Genomic DNA, 20,348 nt, shown 5'->3' on the forward strand with positions numbered 1-20,348 from the left:
GCTTAGTATCAGTGGAAACGGTTACATAGTTTCACAGCTTAACTATTACATCTTCGTAGCATAGCTACATAGCTTAGTTTCAGTGGAAACGGTCACGTTTCAAAACTTAGCTTTGGTGCAAAAGCAGCCTTAATCTTGAATTAAAGTCGTCTATTTCACCTCTGCTTACCCCAAGGACTATCGTTGTTTGCTATTCATTTACTGACACACCACCTTCACTGAAATTAAGGTACTTCTATAAACCCCCGGGATTTCTAGTCCAGTTTCCAAAGTTTTGTGACATAGAACAGATATTTACAGAAGATCAATACTATTGAGTCGCCGACATAGCACTGTCCACTGTCACTTCAGCTAAAGTGACAGTAGTACATAGCGCGGAGAACTGATGGCCACTGGGGCAGAAAGGTTCTCTAGGGGAGAACGCTTATTGGTAAGCGCAGCGTAGGATGTCCACCCATAAGGTGGACAGATGACCTGATTAAAGTTGCAGAGAGGCGATGGATGCAGATCACTGCCAACTGGCCTATCTGGAAGTCATTAGGGGATGTCCCCCGTGGGTTGCGTTGTTTACAACGCAACGCAACGTCACCTTTTAACACCGAAGGGGTAGGCAGAGATGCACATTACGGTAATGCCGCTATACAATGGACACCCACTTTTCACCATTTGTGTTATAAGTCCTGGACACAATTCCAGACTCCGTGTTACTATCGAGAAATTTTTGAAAATCCGAAAATTAAGCCCAGTAATACTTTGTTCGGCTGTCGCACTTGTGATCACTCGACCAACGAGGCAGTCATCATAAAAACATTAGAAGATAAAGTCTAGGTTTACCCCACAAGAAAGAACCATGCCCATTTTTGCCCCAGAAACGCCCAGATAAAGTAAATTACAAGATTGAGGTAATAAATAAAAATTTGAATTAAATTGTTAATTTTAAGTCCTAAGAAGCACTGGATAAAAAATAAAAAAAATACGACTTTTTGTTGACCACCGATCGGGGCTTTTGACAGAATAATGTTTCATTCATGCTTTTTGCGGTTTGGAATCATGTCTTTTGGCCGGTTTATTCACTCGTTGTGTTTTTACAAATTATTTTGAATAATGATAAACTAGTATTATAGTGTTGCTGTTTTATTTGTATATTAATGATACTATCGGTAAGATTAACTTCATAATAAGTAACCGCATGTAAATTATCTTACTAGTAAAAAATATGAAACGTTAATTTTTTTAACATCTTTTAAGACTGGCAACACTGATTCATTCATTCACTCTGCGTCTGCTGCTGTGTTTACGTTTACTCCGATTGTGCTTTTCAGTTCAATTTAAAATCTACTTCGGCTACGTTTTATGGATATTGATAGTGTCGTTTTATTCAGTGACTTCGGCTTTTCTTATACGGACTTCGTTGTGTTTTGTGATTTGGACTTTTCGTTTGTGACACAAAATGTTGCGTTGCTTGAACTGTGGGTTACGCGTTCAACGCATACAGAGGCATGTTGTTACAACTTTGCCTCAAGAGTTGCTAATTATCTTGTCTATTTGGCTGAGAATTGAATATGTAAGTATCATTATTATATACATTCAGAATCTGCAGGACGGTTATACACGGTGTAGTTTTGAAACTACAATATATCAGAAGATTGTAATAAAACTCATAAATAATTATGTAAAAATACGATACTTCGTCAAAAATCAATAATACTTTATAATACTTGTTATTTTATTTTTCTAATTTTAACTGATTTTCAGAATAACTAACATAATTACCTTCTGAAATATCGTGCAACTTCAAAACTACACCTAGTATAGAGTATGCATGCACGATAACTTGAAACGTGACTGCGAGAAAAATATATTACTTAATACAGTCGAACTTCAACTCTTATCGTGGACGTGTAAAATATTTTTTTTTGTTTTCTTAGTTAATCATTTCTTATGGTATGTGAGACCTAAGACCCACTGTTAGACTAACACCCACTGTTTTGTTTTCAGCTCCCTATGGAAGATGTAATATGTCATGCATGTTATGTATTCTTACAAAATGCTGATGTAAACACACCTAGAATATTAGGTCATACTAATATCTGTGCTGGCTGTGGCTGTTCTTTGAATGAAGCTAGACTTCATTCTCTCGAAGAAAATGGACCATTATATGAATTTTTTCCATGGATTAGATCAGTACAGGTATTTATCTAAATCCTTAAACACCTATTAAGTACTACTTACATTGAATATGATTAATGGTAATGACACATAATTATAACAATTTGGAAAATAATCCTTATAACTATATCAGTGGTAATAGTTTTTACAATGACAATCATTTTATGCATTTTTTTAATATATTTAAGTATGATAAATGTCAGAGCTCTCTTAATTTGCATTATATTGTTTATTCAACTTAGTAAATCAAGAGATTGTGTATTTTATATTTTTTAACACTGCTTTATTTTTAACAATCATAAATATTTTCAGAATGGAAGAGATAGCTATGCTGTTTGTCATAGTTGTTGGCGGCGAGCTAGCCGACAATTTGAACAAGATTCTCAACGAGAAATGGCTATACCACAATTGCCACCTGTACCTGCTCCTGCTCCAGCACCTGCCCCTGCTCCGGCACCTGCCCCTGTCCCGGCACCTGCACCTGCTTCTGCCTCTCAGCTGGGCCAGAGATCAGTTGGAATGGTCAATTTACCTCATTACAAGAGAGCTGCTAGTACATCAAGACACTGCATTTATTCCGACTGCGGTTATGTACCTATGCATTTAATACCAACATTTATTAAAAATATGTTAATTGTAGATTACAACTATTATGTGCCCCGGTATTCACGTGTTTGCCATCACCATTTGTATTCTAATACTTGGCGTGAATTACCAGAACAATCATCTTCAATATCAAGTTTTAGTATAAATCAAATAGAAGATTTAGTTAATATGGCAAAACAAAAAACTGTCACATTTAATTTTGAATGTGTTGAAGAAATGCCCAACCACATATGCCATTATTGGACTGGACTGGAAGTGTCTGAATTCATTATTTTATTTAATGAGTTACCTTTAGCTAATCAGGTACCATCACCAAAATCTGCTTTGGCTATCTTTTTAATTAAAATGAGGACAGGGGACAGTAACAAGAGATTGTCTTCATTATTTAATATACCTCGATCAACTATGGAGAGGCACATGAACATTGTACGCTTATGTTTTATGGAACATTTTGTACCATTACATATTGGATTGCAGCATCTTAATAGAGAAGATGTCATAAGAAGAAATCTGAGTATTCCAAATGCTTTGTTTGGCAATCCAAATGGCTCTGATCAAACCAGACCTGCAATCACAATATGTGATGGCACTTACATATATATTGAAAAGAGTTCCAATTATTTCTATCAAAAGGAAACTTATAGTTTACACAAATATGTGAACCTCGTTAAACCATTTCTTTGTGTGTGTACAGACGGGCACATTATTGATGTGATCGGCCCTTATGCTGCCACTCAAACCGATGCAGAAATAATGAAAGATTTATTTACTGATGAATCTGGACCCATGCGATCATTTTACAGAGAGGGAGATGTATTTATACTCGACCGAGGATTCAGAGATGCGATCCCAGTGTTGGAGGCCTGTAATTATAATGTGCAGAAGCCTGAGTCGTTAAATGAGGGAAAACGACAACTAACAACTATTCAGGCAAACAAAAGTCGATTAGTGACATTATGTCGATGGGTAGTGGAAGTAGTCAACGGACGATTTAAAAGGGACTTTAAATTATTTCGCCAGGATTTTTTTAATAGAGCTCATGCACATTTAATGAGTGATTTTAAAATTGCAGCTTCATTAATTAACAGATTTCACCCGACGCTTCAAGATCGGCCAGATGCTTCTCTTATTATAGAAAGAGCCTTGAGGTATCAACATACTCCTAATTACTTAGCAGAATTTGTAACAAATTATAATTTAAACAGGCGATCGGTTATGTTTAGACGCATAGACGGCAGGTTTCCTCAATTAAATATATTTCCCGTATTTAGTTACTCAGAACTGATTATTTTCGCATTGGGCCCATATCAGGTAAAACAAGCACGATCATATTATGGCGAACATGTTCGACAAAATGGCTTGTATGAAATTGAAATATGTCCTGAGCTGGAACACTCTGAAGAAATGGTTGCGGCCGTTGGAGGAAATAGACCTTATTTATTAAGGGGTCGAATCCAGTCGCGCCATGTTGGTCGGCGTAAATATTTTACGTATATTTTAATTGACACTCAGCCCTCGAGTAGTAATTGCTTAGATGCAATATTAGGTTACTGTTGCAACTGTCTCGTGGGTAACAGAACAGTGGGATGCTGTTGCCACGTTATGGCCATAATATGGTATTTGGGTTGGGCTAGACACCAAGACAATATATCGCCGCCAGCATCATTCTTAGACAATATATTACTTGTAATTGAAGAATAAAACATTTAACACTTATACTGCTTTTTTATTTTATTCGAAACTTGTACTCAATCGCCACAAACCTTGAATGCAGCAATAGATCAGTATTTTATCAGTCAGAGAACATTATTTTACCCCATTTAATTGAAACAACCTAAGTATTAGATCTGTTAATAAAATAGTTATTGTAAATGCTTACAGATCAGACAGTACCTACCTAATACAAATGTTGGTATTTTTATTTGCCTTTAAGTCAAGCAGTTAATTGATGTCAAATATAAAAATATAGTTTAATACAACCCGTTCTATTTTATCACAATATGCTTTTATAATCTCATCAAAAATACCCATTTGTTGTGAGTCATTAGTCTCTTTCCATATTGAGTTCTGTTTACTCGAGTACAAGTTTTGCATCGAACCTAATCGTTTTCACATTTATATTGACACTATACTATGGAAACAAGACTAGTAGGTAGACGTAGGCCAGATCAGTGTCCTTTTATACTTAAATATAAGTGATGATCATGAAGTTCCTAATAAAAAACTAATAGCATTGCTGTCCGTAAACGATACAATGCATATAAAATATCAGTAGTAAGTTATCATGTTTAATATAAAATTACTTGTGAATCGGTGCTTTAAATGACATAAAATCTAGATATTATAAAAATACTATTAAAAGGCTATCATATGACATAGGGCTGCAATTTGGGCATCGCATGACAATGCTGACTTTTAGCTCCATACTAATATGGGCATGGTCCTTTGTTCCCTCAAAATTCTTATGTATGTTCATCGCAACATGAAGCAGAACTTCTGCCAATATCTCTGTTCAATTATCCGAGGTCACTGTGGACTTAGTTTGACTAAACATAGTTAAAACTAAGTGAATGGCCAGAATTTGCGTTTCAAGTTTATCAATAATTTCTTAGTCAATACTGAACTTACTTGATTTTAGCACTTGAATGGACCCAATAAACTAGTAGAACATGGCTACTTGCGTCAAGTTTTGTTTTAATTCATTTAAGGACTGTGGTCACTGTTCGGTTAGTGTGGTTAATTTGTCGTCGTCGTATCGTCACGCCTTTTATCTCCGAAGGGGTAGGCAGAGATGCACATTACGGCACGTAATGGCGCTGTACAATGTACACTCACTTTTTACCATTTGTGTTATAAGTCTAATGTAATAGGGAGTGAGCCTATTGCCATACACTGGGCACAGTTCCAGACTCCGTGCTACTACTGAGGAATTTTAGAAAGACCGAAGAAAGCCCGGAAATACTTTGTCCGACTTGATAATCGAACCAAATACTAACGAATGTGATTGGTGGAAGCCAAACGCATCCACAGCAACATAGCTTAACACATCTTTGGTGGAAAAGCACCCTTTAGTGAATGATCGAAACCGTTCGAGTATGAATGAAAACGAGCTATTCCTTTTAAATTCCTATAAACTAAAATAGAACAAAGCAGTACATAAAATGCTTAGTACTAGTACATTTTTAGTTTCAAATCTAGTGCATTGGTTTCAAAGACCAAATGAATAAAATATATTGAGGAGCATCCCTAGACAGATCTCTGCCGATCATATGCTCGAGCGGCTCGCTTTGCACGGACCGTGCAACTAGTGATGTGATAATGTAATTACGTAATAATATATCGATTATGAACTTATTTTGTAATAATCGATATTAGTTATCTAATACTGATTGAGTTATTGGTAAAGCAGACGTAACTAACATGTCGTATGCGGATCTGTTTTGATGACAATCAAGTATATTTTATTAATATCTTTTACAGGTTCCAAACCATATTATGTTTTTGTATATGTAAAGGTGAATCTTTATTTTTCCGTTTAAGTACTTGTTATTTGACAACATTTGCTGTAATGTCGTTGAATATAAATTGAGAGTTTATTTATTACTATGCTTTAATATAATAATAAAAACTAAGACTAAAATAAGTACTTATCGAAGAAATTAACTAAACAGTAAAGCTAAATAATTGTCATTGAAAGTTTAATTTTATTTATCCCAACATAAAATGCGAACAAGAAGAATTTAAGAAAAAAAATTTATCAAAATGGTTTTCATCGTTCGATAAAAAATATTCAACCATCAACTATCGATACCAAACACCGATACACTCCACATCACTAGTGAACCGAAGCGCGTATACAGCACTCTTTGGTACTTTCGCGATAAAGGGCAGCGAAACGCAAACGCTTACGTGCCGATGTCGATAACATGTCGTCAGGACATCGTACGACATATCAAGATATATGTCGCATATATTAACATACTATACATATATATGTATGTGTTCTATCGAACCTTTTTTCTGTCTATGTTGGAATAGAAAAGTAAATATAGAAAGAAATGGTGTAAGATTTTTTGTTGTATGTATGGAGGTAGGAAGGTTTGGTTTTTGAATTTTGAATGTATTTTAGGTGGGTTTAAAAGTACTTAACTTCTTCCTTGACTGTTGTCTTCGTGTCACATAGATTTTGGTGAAACCCGTAGCTGATGGGCTTATCAAAATTTAAGTGAGGTTAGTTGAAGCAGACATCCTTCTCACACAGGACACCCGAAACACCAGAGGCGTTACAAGTGCGTTGCCGGCCTTTTGGGGGTTAGGAATTTAAGGGTTATTAGGCAATCGGGGATTGGGACGAGGGGGTTAATTTGGCCACTGATAATCCCATGCACACAACAAAACGTTGTTTCACGTCGGTTTTATGTGAGGCCACTCTGGTGTTTCGGTATCCAGGGGCGGTGGCGATTGCGTACCATCAGGTGATCCGTCTGCTCGTTTACCGGTTTATACGGTCTTAATTTGGCTTATTATGAGGGAATTTTTAGGTTTCATAATGTATTACGGAATCTAGAGTCATGCTCACTAAGCTAATACATTTTCGCGTAACATTTCAAGGAAATGCAAATTTCATTGAGACCTTCTTGGAGTACAAACCAAATTTAATGAAAATTTCCCGTGAAAAATCAGTGTATCAACACACACCAAAAAAAAAATCACCCTGAAACAACCATCCTGATGAGAAAATCAGCTGAAATTTTAACTGAAAACCTAAACATACGTAAGTGAACATTACACAAAAATCAAGTTTCACATCAAAGAGAGGGTAAACGCGTCAACATGTAAGGTGAGAGTGAAGGTAACGAGACGGGCACGTAACGTTATCAAAGTGATTTCAGCCGAAGCCGGAAGGCGGGGCTAGGGGGTGACATAGAGGCTGTTTTACATAAAGCTGTGTCTTTTACTCCCTGGAGCGATAGGCTTGAGGTGCTTGTGTTAAATGGTTTCGTAAGTGTCGCTTTTGTTTGGTAATTTTTAGTTGTTTTTAATTTCAAGTGGCCCGGTGGTTTGAGACACCCGCTTCTTAAGTGTGAGAGTGCGGGTTTGATCATCAGATTTTAAGACGTTAAAATAGCAGACTAATTTCTAGAAAATTTGTTAGAAAAATTAAGTAGTTCATCAAATCTATGAATGAAAGTGTGATTATTTTTTGAATATTTTATTATATTGAAAAGTCGAAAGAAATTATTTTTAGACTGAGGTAACTATCCAATTCTGCCGAGTACACGTACAGTTATACGTCCTATTAATGGGTGTACATTGTACAATGGCATTACGTGCCGTAATGTGCACCTCTGCCTACCCCTTACGCGATAAAAAGGCGTGACGAAACGATACGACCTCGAAAAGAGAACCTTTCCCACCCATTACAACCTATCATTACCTAAAATAATGGTTTCATTTTCAAAACCTAAGCTCTAAAACCTAATTTACTTTGTTTCCTAACTCTAAGCACCTATAAGACCTAATAGTGACGGATTGCAGACCTTTTTAAGCCTCATTAAGTCACCCTTACCCCCCTTTAGGGTAGCGGGGGTAAGAAAGGGTAAATAAGGGTAAACAGCGTTCGTTTATGTACTTAATCAGTTCTGGGTTATTGGCTACAATGGGTTTTCGGAAAAGTTGTAACTTTTTGTTTTGTACGTAGGTAGAAAGAGTTTCTTTGTATCTGTTATATTGAGTGTGTGTGCTTAAGTATATTTATTAGGACTTAATGCTTCGCTTAACTAGAATGTCGTGGTGGCCCGGAGGTCTAAGACGTCCGGTTCTCATGCATGAGGATGCAAAGTCAAAGTCAAAGTCAAAGCATTTATTTCAATTAATCCTAAATTAGGCACTTTTGAAACGTCAAATTGAATTGTCCGTCAGTCTGTCTGTCAGTGAAGCTAGGCGCTCGTTCCAAAGTGTTGCTTCGAATGGAGAAGAACGAGCAAGAAACTCCATCGTTACTCTTTTCAAAAAATGTTTTTTACAATATCTCTGATACATTATTTGATCATTTACCTATTGTATATATATGTAGGAACAATGTAACGACAATACGACGTCAAAACTATGGGACAATAAAACCAATTTGTAAAGAATATAAATCAAAAAAGCGGGTTGTTTCAAACATAGTGCCCACATATGTACACTTACAATTTTGAAATAATGCTTCTATACAAATAAAAAATAATCTTTAATTTAATTTTTCAAATAAAAAATAAATAAATAACTGCTTGATGCCACAGGATCCCTAGACTACATTGGAATAAATTAGTACTTTAATTTAACGTGTAACTAGTGATCGTATTAGAGCATTGTCTAGTGTGAGCGAGTGTCCAGTGGAGCCGGACCAACATGCTGCCACACATTTTTATCTTCAATATAATCTGACAGTTTATAATATGCCTGTTTACACAGTTCACGCTTTATACAAGATTTAAATTTTTTCTCGTTCAGATTCAGTATGGTGGTTGGTAGTTTATTGTAACACTTAACACAAAATCCCATGAAGGATTTCTGCACTTTGGACAATCGGAATTGCGGTATAGCTAACTTATTTTTACCTCTCGTATTAAAATTGTGTCTGTCGCTTCTTTTTTCAAACAATTGTTGATTTTTTCTCACGTACATAATATTTTCGTAAATGAATTGAGAAGGCACTGTAAGAATGTTTATAGTTTTAAATAGTTCTCTCAAAGATTCGCGACGGGGCAAGTTATATATTGCTCGAATAGCTCGCTTTTGCAAAATAAAAATTGATTCTACATCCGCAGCTCGCCCCCACAGCAAAATGCCGTAAGACATTATGCTGTGAAAATAACTAAAATAAACAAGCCTTGCCGTACCTACGTCCGTTAGCTGCCTAATCTGTCTAACTGCATAAGCAGCTGAGCTTAGTCTCCCCGAAAGTGCTTTTATATGGGGCCCCCATTGTAATCTGTCATCTAATGTGATACCCAAAAATACAGTCTCCTTAACAAATTCTAACTTTTGTCCGTTCAAAGCAACATAACATTCGTTATTTTGTACGTTTGGCAAGCAAAATTTAATACATTTGGTTTTTTTCTCATTAAGCGCCAAGTTATTAATAGTAAACCACTCATAGACTCGAAGAATGGAGCTGTTCACGTCGTCAAAATTATTCGTACGTCGACCTATTTTAAAAATCAGTGATGTATCATCTGCAAACAGAACCATTTTTGGTTCATTTTCGAATATGAGTGGCAAATCGTTTATGTACACTAAAAAGAGGAAAGGACCCAATATTGAACCTTGAGGAACGCCCATTTTTATCTCAGACCCTTGTGAATTAACACCGTTAATATGAACTTTTAGCTGCCTATCTCCTAGATATGATTTCAATAGACGGAGCGCAGTGTTTCTAATCCCGTAATGATTTAATTTCAGCAAAAGTGTCTCGTGGTCAACGCAATCAAATGCTTTTGAGAGGTCACAAAAAACACCTATGGCATCCTGTGCTTCCTCCCAGGCACCAAATATTTCTTTCATTAAAGTAACACCGGCGTCAGTTGTACAACGACCTTTAGTGAAACCATACTGCTGATGGTGGAAGATGGAGTTTTTATTAAAATGATGAAGCATCTGAGACAGTATCAACTTTTCAAACACTTTGCTAAGGACCGGCAAAATAGATACAGGCCTATAATTATTAGGTTCTGTGGTTTCGCCGCTTTTAAATAGTGGGATAACCTTGCTATATTTCATAAGGTCAGGAAAAACACCGTCATCTATACTTTTATTAAAAATCATAGCCAGACAGGGCGCTATAGTTTGAATAATTGTTTTGCAGACTTTCACTGATAGTCCCCAAAGATCTTCAGTTGATTTTATTTTAATTTCTTTAAAGACCTTTACGATCTCTAGAGGATTCGTATATTGAAAAATAAAGTCATGTTGACATGATTTTACATTTTTTTTAAGCAAACTAGCTGAGAGTGTAGCTGAAGAATTTAAATCTCTAGTTATTTTAATAGGAATATTAGTAAAAAAATTTTCAAACTCCTGTGCTACATCACATTTTGAAGAAATTTGTCCAATTTCAGATCTTAATTTAATTTCTGAATTATGTTGTTTTTTCCTACCAGTCTCGTTTTGTATAATTTTCCAAGTTGTCTTTATTTTGTCATCAGCTGATTTTATTTTATTGCTGATATAAAGACGTTTTGCGGCTTTGCACACTAATCTAAAAGTCTTTGAGTACGATGTTACATATTGTTGAAAATGGGGGTCGTTATTATATGGTTTCATGCCATAAAGATCAAAAAGTTTATTTCTACTCTTTCGAATACCTACAGTAGCCCAATCGCTAAATACAAATTTGGTATGAATATCTTTATTTTTGAGTGGCAAAATATTGTTAAATTCCTTGTTTAATAATTCAAAGAAATCGTTGTACAACTTATTCACATTACTAATATCAAATGTTTTTATACTTAATTTACTAGCTAAAGAATTGTTTAATTTCTCCAAATTTCTAAGTGTAGTTTGTCTAAATCTTATTTGAGTTTTTAGCAAAGGTAAATAAGAGCTATACGCAACCATCAGTCCACAGTGGTCGGATGGCAAGCTATTTATAATATGTTTTTCTTTGTAATCACAATTACAAAAAACATTATCAATGCAGGTGGCAGTCGAGGATGTTATTCTAGTTGGTTCTAAAAAAACATTTTTTAAATTAAATGATCCAAACAAATTTAACAATTCCATACTGCTTGTACTATTTTCTAATAAATTAATATTGAAATCGCCACAAACAATTATTGACTTGTGACTAGTAGAAACCTTTCTTAAAACATCCTCCATGACAGAATCAAATAAAGGAAGATTCTGATAATTAGGTGGTCTATAAACACAAACTACAACATGTCTATCCAGCTCAACACAGGACAACTCAATGGTGTGTTCAACTGACAGTGCTACAATGTCTTTCCTTTCTTTAGATTTAATACTATTTTTAACTAATATTAGGGACCCATGCATGCAGGGCCGAAACCTACCAATGGTTCTTCTCGTAACACATTGAACGCCATAGTGGTTTTCTGTTGGCAGTCAAAGACTTAAAAATCAAAAGTAAATAACAAACACTTTTCTTCATAATATTATGAACAAAAATCCCACTGAGGGTGTTTTTCCACCAGAAATGTTCTATGCTACGTTGCTGTCGATGCGTTTGGCTTCCACCAATCATATTCATTGGTACACATAGCTTAGTACTGGTGGAAACGGACTCAGCTAAGCTATGTTTTTATATGGAAAAATACTTGCTATGGATGTGTGCTATAGATGACTACTACCATCGATACATCACATTTTCGAGCTGCGCATCTTCTTTACACAGCTACTTTGCGGCGACGCATCTTCATAGCACGTCTTATTCGCACAGCTACACAGCTTAATATCAGTGGAAACGGCCACACAATTTCACAGCTTAGCTATTACATCCTCACAGCATAGCTACATAGCACATCTCTGGTCGAAAAACACCATAACCCACAACCACGTCATATTTCACCTCCTTGCAAAACAACGTCTGTTCTGTTTTCAACAAACCTTTCAATTTCTTTCGTAAGTCGTAAATAATCGGAATATAACATGCCAATCAGAAAATGGACAGCTTGCATTCGAAATGGAATATTAAGTCATAAATACGTGTCGAACTTCCAAGGCTTGGTGGCGGGTGAAAAAATGAATCCTGTCCATCAAATACTTACTTTATTTATAGGTGTGTATGGTATTATATACTTTGGCAGCGTTGGTAGATTGGATATACATACATACGAGTATATACTACTGAGACTACAGACTGTCTCTTACGATGTTCAGTTTAATTTACAGTTTGTTAAGGTCAATGACCTTGACCATTTTTCATTAGACTTTAATTATGAAAGTCAAACATACAAATAAATAATTCAAAGTAAAAGTACGAGTGTATGTATACGTACTTCAGTTACGTCGAATCATTAAAACTTTAGACACCTCATTTAAAGCAGAACACAGGCCATCCTTTTTCGTTTTTAACGGGAGAAAAACATCCAATCAGTTCTCTCGCCTTACCCAAGGCGAGGGAGTGCCAGACTTACTGACTAAAAACCTCCTCGTTCCTATTCCTGCTCTACGAGCCGGAGCTTCCAGTAACCAGCTACGTGGTCCGTTGCTCCGAGTCTTGCGATCTTGCGACGCCTCCGATTGCTCACTAAACTAGATAAGCTGACTGGAAGGTCTTTGCGTCTACGGGCTTCCAACTAGACATCACTCATGATCTGCACAAAATTGTTAGGTACTTTACTATTTAATTGATATAGGTACAGTTCATTTTAGTTAAGGCTCAACACTGACTTCAATCTTTGTTATGAATGAAACGATCAAGTGTAAGAAGAGAACATGTTCTTCATTCACACAGAAAATCAATATAGTGAAACTTATAAACACCATTTCGTGGGTGTATGGCAAATTTTATTCTACTAGGCTACGATGAAAAATGCTTCGCTCCACTTGGTGGAATTCCTTGCATTGCTACGAGAGACTTATTCATAGTGTTGACGCGTGCTTTTTTGTTTACAATGTATTTTGTTTTATTAATTTTGTTAAGAAATATTCTTAACAAAATTAACATTAGAATAAAATTTATTTACTTGTACCCCGTGAGAAGGCGTGGTTAATATTTTGTTTGTTTGTTTTCATAAAGCAAATTATTAATTAAGGAATGGGACCTTTTGGAACTAGCAAATAGCTAATACTAGAGAGAACAGACGGACATTTTTTTAATATTGTAATATTTGCTTTGACGTTCAAAAGACCGGAACGGCGGTCTATTTGAAACAAATAATTTCGACTTTGAATTGCAATAAAATTGAAATTGGTATTTTTTAAAGTGAATAAATACGTAAAAATATTTTGATTGATTAAACAAAAATCTAAATAAGTATTTCAAATTGATAAATCAAACATCACAGTTAAACAGAAAACCTTTTTAAACATCCCACTACATGTCAAATTATCAAAACATCAACCACCTTTTAATATAAAAGAAACAAAAAAAAAATACCACATAAAATATCCAGCCTATGAATGTGACTCGAGACAAACCTAGCTACGGTTTGGTATGTAATAAGAGGACTGTTCTTTATAAACATTGAACAATATTACCATATACATAGCATTAGCTGCACAGTGTATTGTGTGGGTCACACTTTATATTGGACTAGCTGATGCCCGCGACTTCACTCGAGTGAATTATGGACTTTTTTATGAAACACGCCGTTAAACGAGCAGACGTATCACCTGATGGTAAGCAATCGCCGCCGCCCATGGACACTTGAAACACCAGAGGCGTTACAAGTGCGTTGCCAGCTTTTTGGGGGTTAGGAATTTAAGGGTTGTTGTTCGGAAATCGGGGATTGGGAAGATTGGGAAGAGGGGAATTGGGCCTCCGGTAACCTCACTCACACAACGAAACACAACGCAAGCGTTGTTTCACGTCAGTTTTCTGTGAGACCGTGGTATCACTCCGGTCGAGCCGGCCCGTTCGTGCCGAAGCATGGCTCTCCCACACTTCACTTTGTGACTATAAAAGTATAAGTTTTTAAACTGACATGGTCACTAACACTAACATTAAAACTTAAGACGGGATATTTACCATGTTTATTTATGTCTATGAGTTTCCGATATTTCGACACTGTTGCAAGCGCCATGATCATAATAGACAGCTTACTCTTTTGCAGGATATGTATGTATGTATCGTCACGCCTTTCACCTCCGAAGGGGTAGGCAGAGGTTCACATTATAGCACCGTACAATGTACACCCACTTTTCACAATGCTACTATTGAGAAAATTTCGAAAAACCTAAAAATAGCCCAGCATTTCTTTGCCCGACCCGGGAATCGAACCCGACACCCCTTGCCCGGCAGTCGCACTTACGACCACTCGACCAACGTGGCAGTATAATGACTGGTAATTAGTATAAAATAGAGTGTACCCACAAAAACTATTTGCTCTCATTACCGAGTTTGCTAATTGCTACAATAACACTGAACGCTGTATTGTGCTAAGTTTCTAGCTTAGGTAATACTAGGTTTTGTTTAAACGTTTTGTTTGAGGTGATTATACTCTTGTGTACAAACTTGTGTTTATAATTGTTTTATTATGTAAGTTGTTCTAAAATTATCTGTCACGGCTTTAATGGGAGGTAGTGTTGTGTTTGCGGATTACAATTGTGACGAAATTTCGTAACCCAGATCAGTTAATTCAATTTAAGAATATAAAGATGTTAAATAAATAAAAGAAATTAAATAAACATTGACTCTAGTATGTATAAAGCGGTTCACAAATACGCACTACGCCTCGATCAATGAAAATAATTGCTAACAATTAATAGCAATTGTTTTTATTGACGAAGCGACAGAGACAGTGAAAGTGAAAGGGATAGCTCTTTCATATCCAACTTATACCTAGATTTATTTTTGTATAAAAAAAATATATATTTACTATTGTAATCTTCAAACACAACACTACCTCCCATTGAAGCCGTGGCAGATACTTTTAGAACACCTCATATTGGTTTTCAACAAACACCATAAAACCTAAAACGTATGATATCATCGACATACAAACATCAGCTTTATGTACCATTATCATCAAGAATGAACACATAACCAGGCAAACAATAATCAAACTTCCCTAACCCTTAACACATAAAATCCTATGAAACCAATAAAACTCACGCCCAAACTTTATTCATGAAACGTGACTAAACTTCAGGCAATTATACACCTTATGGTACTGAGAATTTGAAGTACAAGGCGAAGTAATCAAGGGATTTAATTAAGACCATAGTCAACTAAATATAAAGTTTAGTTTCAAATATTTGACTTGACAAATTACGTATGAGGTTTATAGTACTTGGAGTTGAGTTATGGGGTTGTTCTGTTTTGAGGTGTTTGAGTGATATTGAACCTTATGGCTGGGGATGTAAGGTCGTATTTTGTTAGATTGGGGTTTTGAAGGGAAGAAAAATACTTATTTTTTATTTGATATTTAGTTATTTTGTTGAGGACTATATAAATATATATATATTATTAATTCTGTTTAATAAAAAGAAGCTGAGTTATTAGCTTGATTTCAAACACTTAGGCTCAAAAGGGTAAACTCTCCGGTAAACAAGCAGACATATCACCTGATGGTAAGCAATCGCCGCCGCCCATGGACACTTGAAACACCAGAGGCGTTACAAGTGCGTTGCCGGTCTTTTGGAGGTTTGGAATTTAAAGGTTGTTGGGGAATTGGGGATTGGGAAGATTGTGAATCGTTAGGTATTTCAAAAGAAAGGTATTTCACTCCGGTCAAGCCGGCCCATTCGTGCCGAAGCATGGCTCTCCCACACTTTCTTTTGAAATAGCGATTTAAATGTAAATTCTTTCAATCAAACTATTTACTTGGTCGTTCCCCTACAGTTTCGCTATAAATCATGAATGTTAATTCCCATACAAACACCATCGCTCGTCTGCATTCTCATACTTTATTCAAATCACATGAATACTTGAGTGACACGTAAGATGTTAGATCTTTGTACCTAACTTCACTGACAGACAGACTGACGGACAATTCAATTTGACGTTTCAAAAGTGCCTAATTTAGGATTAATTGAAATAAATGCTTTGACTTTTTTTATACTTTTTTTTTAATTCTTTGCAGTATATTTTCTACGAAATCACTGAAAATTTTACATGTGGAAGTTGATTTGTTTGGATGTTTGTCCGTCAATAGCACTAAAACTAAACGGATTTTTCTGAAACGTATACAGACAGTATTTGAGCTAACTTGAGTGATAGGATTAATATTTTTATCTATTCTCAATATTCATATATTAAATTTTCGTGAAAAGAGTTTTTATGTCGCATATTAAATATAGTATACATAGTTAAATGAATTATGGAATGGAAGGAATTTGGTTACACCGAAGCACCCGCAATCCGCAGTAATGTCCAAGGGACATAACTACAGTAGTGGCGTAGCAAACATTGCTACGACGCCGTAGTAACCGCTACGCCGTAGTACATTTGCTACGATTTGTTGTAGTAAATACAGGGTATTTCAACAAGAACTTTGTTTTTTAAAACAAAATAAAATAAAGAATTTGGTGGAAAATGAATAAAATTTTTATTGTATTAATAAGAGAAAAGTTTGGCAATTATGAATAAACATAATGATATCTGACAAATATCCACCACGACCACGCTGACAGATGTTGATTCTTTCATCCAAATTTTTTATCACTTTCCTAACAATCACACCTCCAGACCACATAGCACACCACACAGGGACACGTTGAGCATGCAAAGGCTTTTCAATAATTGCTTTAGGATTTTCAGAAGCCCAAATGCGGCAATTTTGCTTATTGACATACCCTGACAAATGAAAATGTGCTTCGTCTGAAAAAATGATTTTTTGAGAAAAACCAGCAGGTTGTTCTGAGCAAATCTACGACGATTTGAATTGTCGGTCAGCTTCAATTCCTGCACCAGTTGAATCTTGTAAGGCTTCAAAGCCAAATCCTTTCGCAAAATTCGCCATGTTGTGCTTTTGGATAACCCCAATTGTTGAGAACGTCGTGAAATTGATAACTTTTGGTCTTCTTCAACACTGTGGCTCACGGCAGCGATGTTTTCTGTTGAACGACCCGGTCGAACACGTGTTGGTGTTGGCACATTTTGTACCGAGCCTGTCGACTCAAATTTCGCGACCAAATTCTTGATAGCGATCTCAGAAGGACGATTATGTTGCCCGAAAATATCACGAATTTTACGAAATGTAACTTTAACAAAACGACCATTTTCATAGTGAATTTGAATTATTTTAATGCAATTTTTGAGCGAAATTGAATTCATTGTAGCAATTGCCAAAGCACCTACTACGAATACCACCAAAAATTAAATGCCAAAACCTGCCACGTTCTTGGTGTTGTTCTAATTAAAAACAAAGTTCTTGTTGAAACACCCTTTATTATAGTGATTGTATTCTACTTACTAAGTCATTCCATATAAACTAGACTACACTGGAAACCTCAAAAACCAAAAGAAAACTAAAAATTATTTGATTAATGTGTAAATGAACATATTTTTTCCTAATGAAGTAATTTACTGTCTTAAAAAAAATACTTTTGTAAATAAAGAAAATGTAAGACGTCTGGTGTAATAGCTCCTAGCCATTTGTTTCAGACGAGACGAAATACGAGCAGAAAGACGGTAATCACACAGTAAATGAAATCACGCAATGTCATTACGTACATCTCTGTAGACTGTAAGAAAAACAACGTTCTTTTGTAGTGTATGAACTGAAAGTCTGAAACGCTAAGTGGGGGAATTGAAAATGACTATAAATCTGTCTGTATTTGCTTTGGAAATTTAGTACTGGGAAGCGGTATACTTTAGTTTTTCATTTGATTAAAAAAAGCTTTATTTTTAATCAAATCTTGATCTTGATCATCTCCTGTGTCGTGAGTGCCTTTAAAAACATACACGTTCACATACACATGACACCCAGACCCGGGACAAATATTCGTGGATCACATAAAGAGTTGCTCTGTGCGAGAATCGGACCCGTGACACGTTGCGCGGTAGCCAACTTTTTTAGTGCTGTCTAGATTATGAGGCTTTTATTTTTGAAACTATCAGCAACAACTTATATAACGTTTTTTATGGATTTAAATAAGTATTTTAGTAATTTAATGGTTAAAATAACTAAAATTTACGAAAAATTAAATAATTGAAGGACCCAATAAATAATCTAACACGAAATGCCCTTTTCTTACTTCACCAACAAGACAGTAATCTTGCTTCTTTTTTGTCAAAAAAATCGATGTCGATTACAGGTTTTTCCGTCATTATCGAGATATCTGCAACTGGATTAGGATTACTTTACTCGAGGATCGCGTCTAATCTCCATCGACGAAGCAATCAAGTCAAGGTTACTTTATTTAGTCCACATCTGTTTTTGTAACCAGTTGAAATTACTTCCTTATTACATTATTTACTTTCTGTAACAAACTATTATGCTGAGTGATTGATTCGATGTTGATATTTTTTATGGTATAAGCCGGTAAACGGGCAGACGGATCACCTGATGGTAAGCAAGCGTTTCAGGTGTCTATATACCCGAAACACCAGAGGGGTTACAAGTGCGCTGCCAGCCTTTTGGGGGATATGAATTTAAGGGTTGTTGGGGAATCGGGGATTGAGAAGATTGGGAAGAAGAGTAATTGAGCCTCCGGTAACCTCACTCATACAATGCAAGCGTTGTTTCACGTCAATTTTCTGTGAGGCCGTAGTATCACTCCGGTCGAATCGGCCCATTCATGCTGAAGCATATTTCTCCCACACTTATATCCTACAACCTCTCACATTCATCAACACACAAAACAACACGACCTCACACTTCACAAACAAAACAAAGAAAGTCCACAAAGGCTCGAATAATAATTCACACTCAGCGCTAATCTCGAATTGTGAGCTTAAGAAAATCTCAGGACGGTTTCACGTGTCAACGCTTCGGGAGTTTTGTTGTAATGATAAATGAGCCTATGATGGACGAGTGACCTTTTTTGCCTCTTACAACTGAATCTGTGAGCCTTAGACGGTCAATTAGTTCGTATTCTTTCAGTGTGTTTCAGATTTCACTCGGATTTGGTGGGAGGTTTTCGATTTAGTTGGAGTTTCGTTTTTTTGTTGGACCGAAAGAAGTTTGGCGAGGATTTGTAACATAATATATTATGGATAGTTTTAAAATGAACCGAATATCTTTTTTATTCTCGGCATCATTCGGCCTCATCTAGTTATTTAAGAGATTGACGTGTAAAAGAGTTACATTGTATTATTTTTGTATAACCTATTTGCAAAATAAATATCATTTATCATTAGTTTACGTACGGTAATTTTGTAGTTAATGTCAAATTGTCGATTATGGTTCTGATGTATTAAATATATATGATTATGAATGCATACATGCATGATAATAAAAACTTTTATATCCGACTCCGGTCGAACCGGCACATTCATGCCACGAAGCGTGGAAATAACATATTAAAGATAATAAGAAATAGTATATTGTAACGATCACTCCTTCCCAGGTTCCTGAGAATTCTAGCTTGTAGAACAACAGGTCCTTTAGCTTGCGAAACTGCTGCCAATCGTTATTCAGGTCATGCGAACCATTTTTATTTTTCTATTGCTTTCTATTGTTTGTGTAATTAATTGAACAAGTTTAGTATGTAATCGTGATTTCTATTATAAAATGTTATGTAAAAATGTTACTCTGTTTTAAATATAAAACTGTTGTAAACCATCTTGTCTTTTTAGGGTTCCGTAGCCAAATGGCAAAAAACGGAACCCTTATAGATTCATCATGTCTATTAAATAATTCTCTGTCCGTATGTCACAGCCATTTATTTAATACATTTGGGCCATAATTCCTAAAAATATAATAAAGATCATTAAACCTATTAATTAACACACAATTATC

The 20,348-nt window shown here is 35.7% G+C and overlaps 1 long non-coding RNA gene across 1 annotated transcript; it reads left to right on the forward strand.

Annotated features, from left to right (window-relative positions):
• Positions 1-1,049: 1,049 nt before the first annotated feature.
• LOC118276753 (uncharacterized) lies at positions 1,050-4,491 on the forward strand. The gene is made up of 2 exons (XR_007705932.1): positions 1,050-1,564; positions 1,999-4,491. It is a non-coding gene; the product is annotated as an uncharacterized LOC118276753 (long non-coding RNA).
• The last annotated feature ends 15,857 nt before the right edge of the window (positions 4,492-20,348 follow it).

Source organism: Spodoptera frugiperda, chromosome 14 (assembly GCF_023101765.2).
Source record: "Spodoptera frugiperda isolate SF20-4 chromosome 14, AGI-APGP_CSIRO_Sfru_2.0, whole genome shotgun sequence".
In the NCBI taxonomy this organism is placed as follows: Eukaryota; Metazoa; Arthropoda; class Insecta; order Lepidoptera; family Noctuidae; genus Spodoptera; species Spodoptera frugiperda.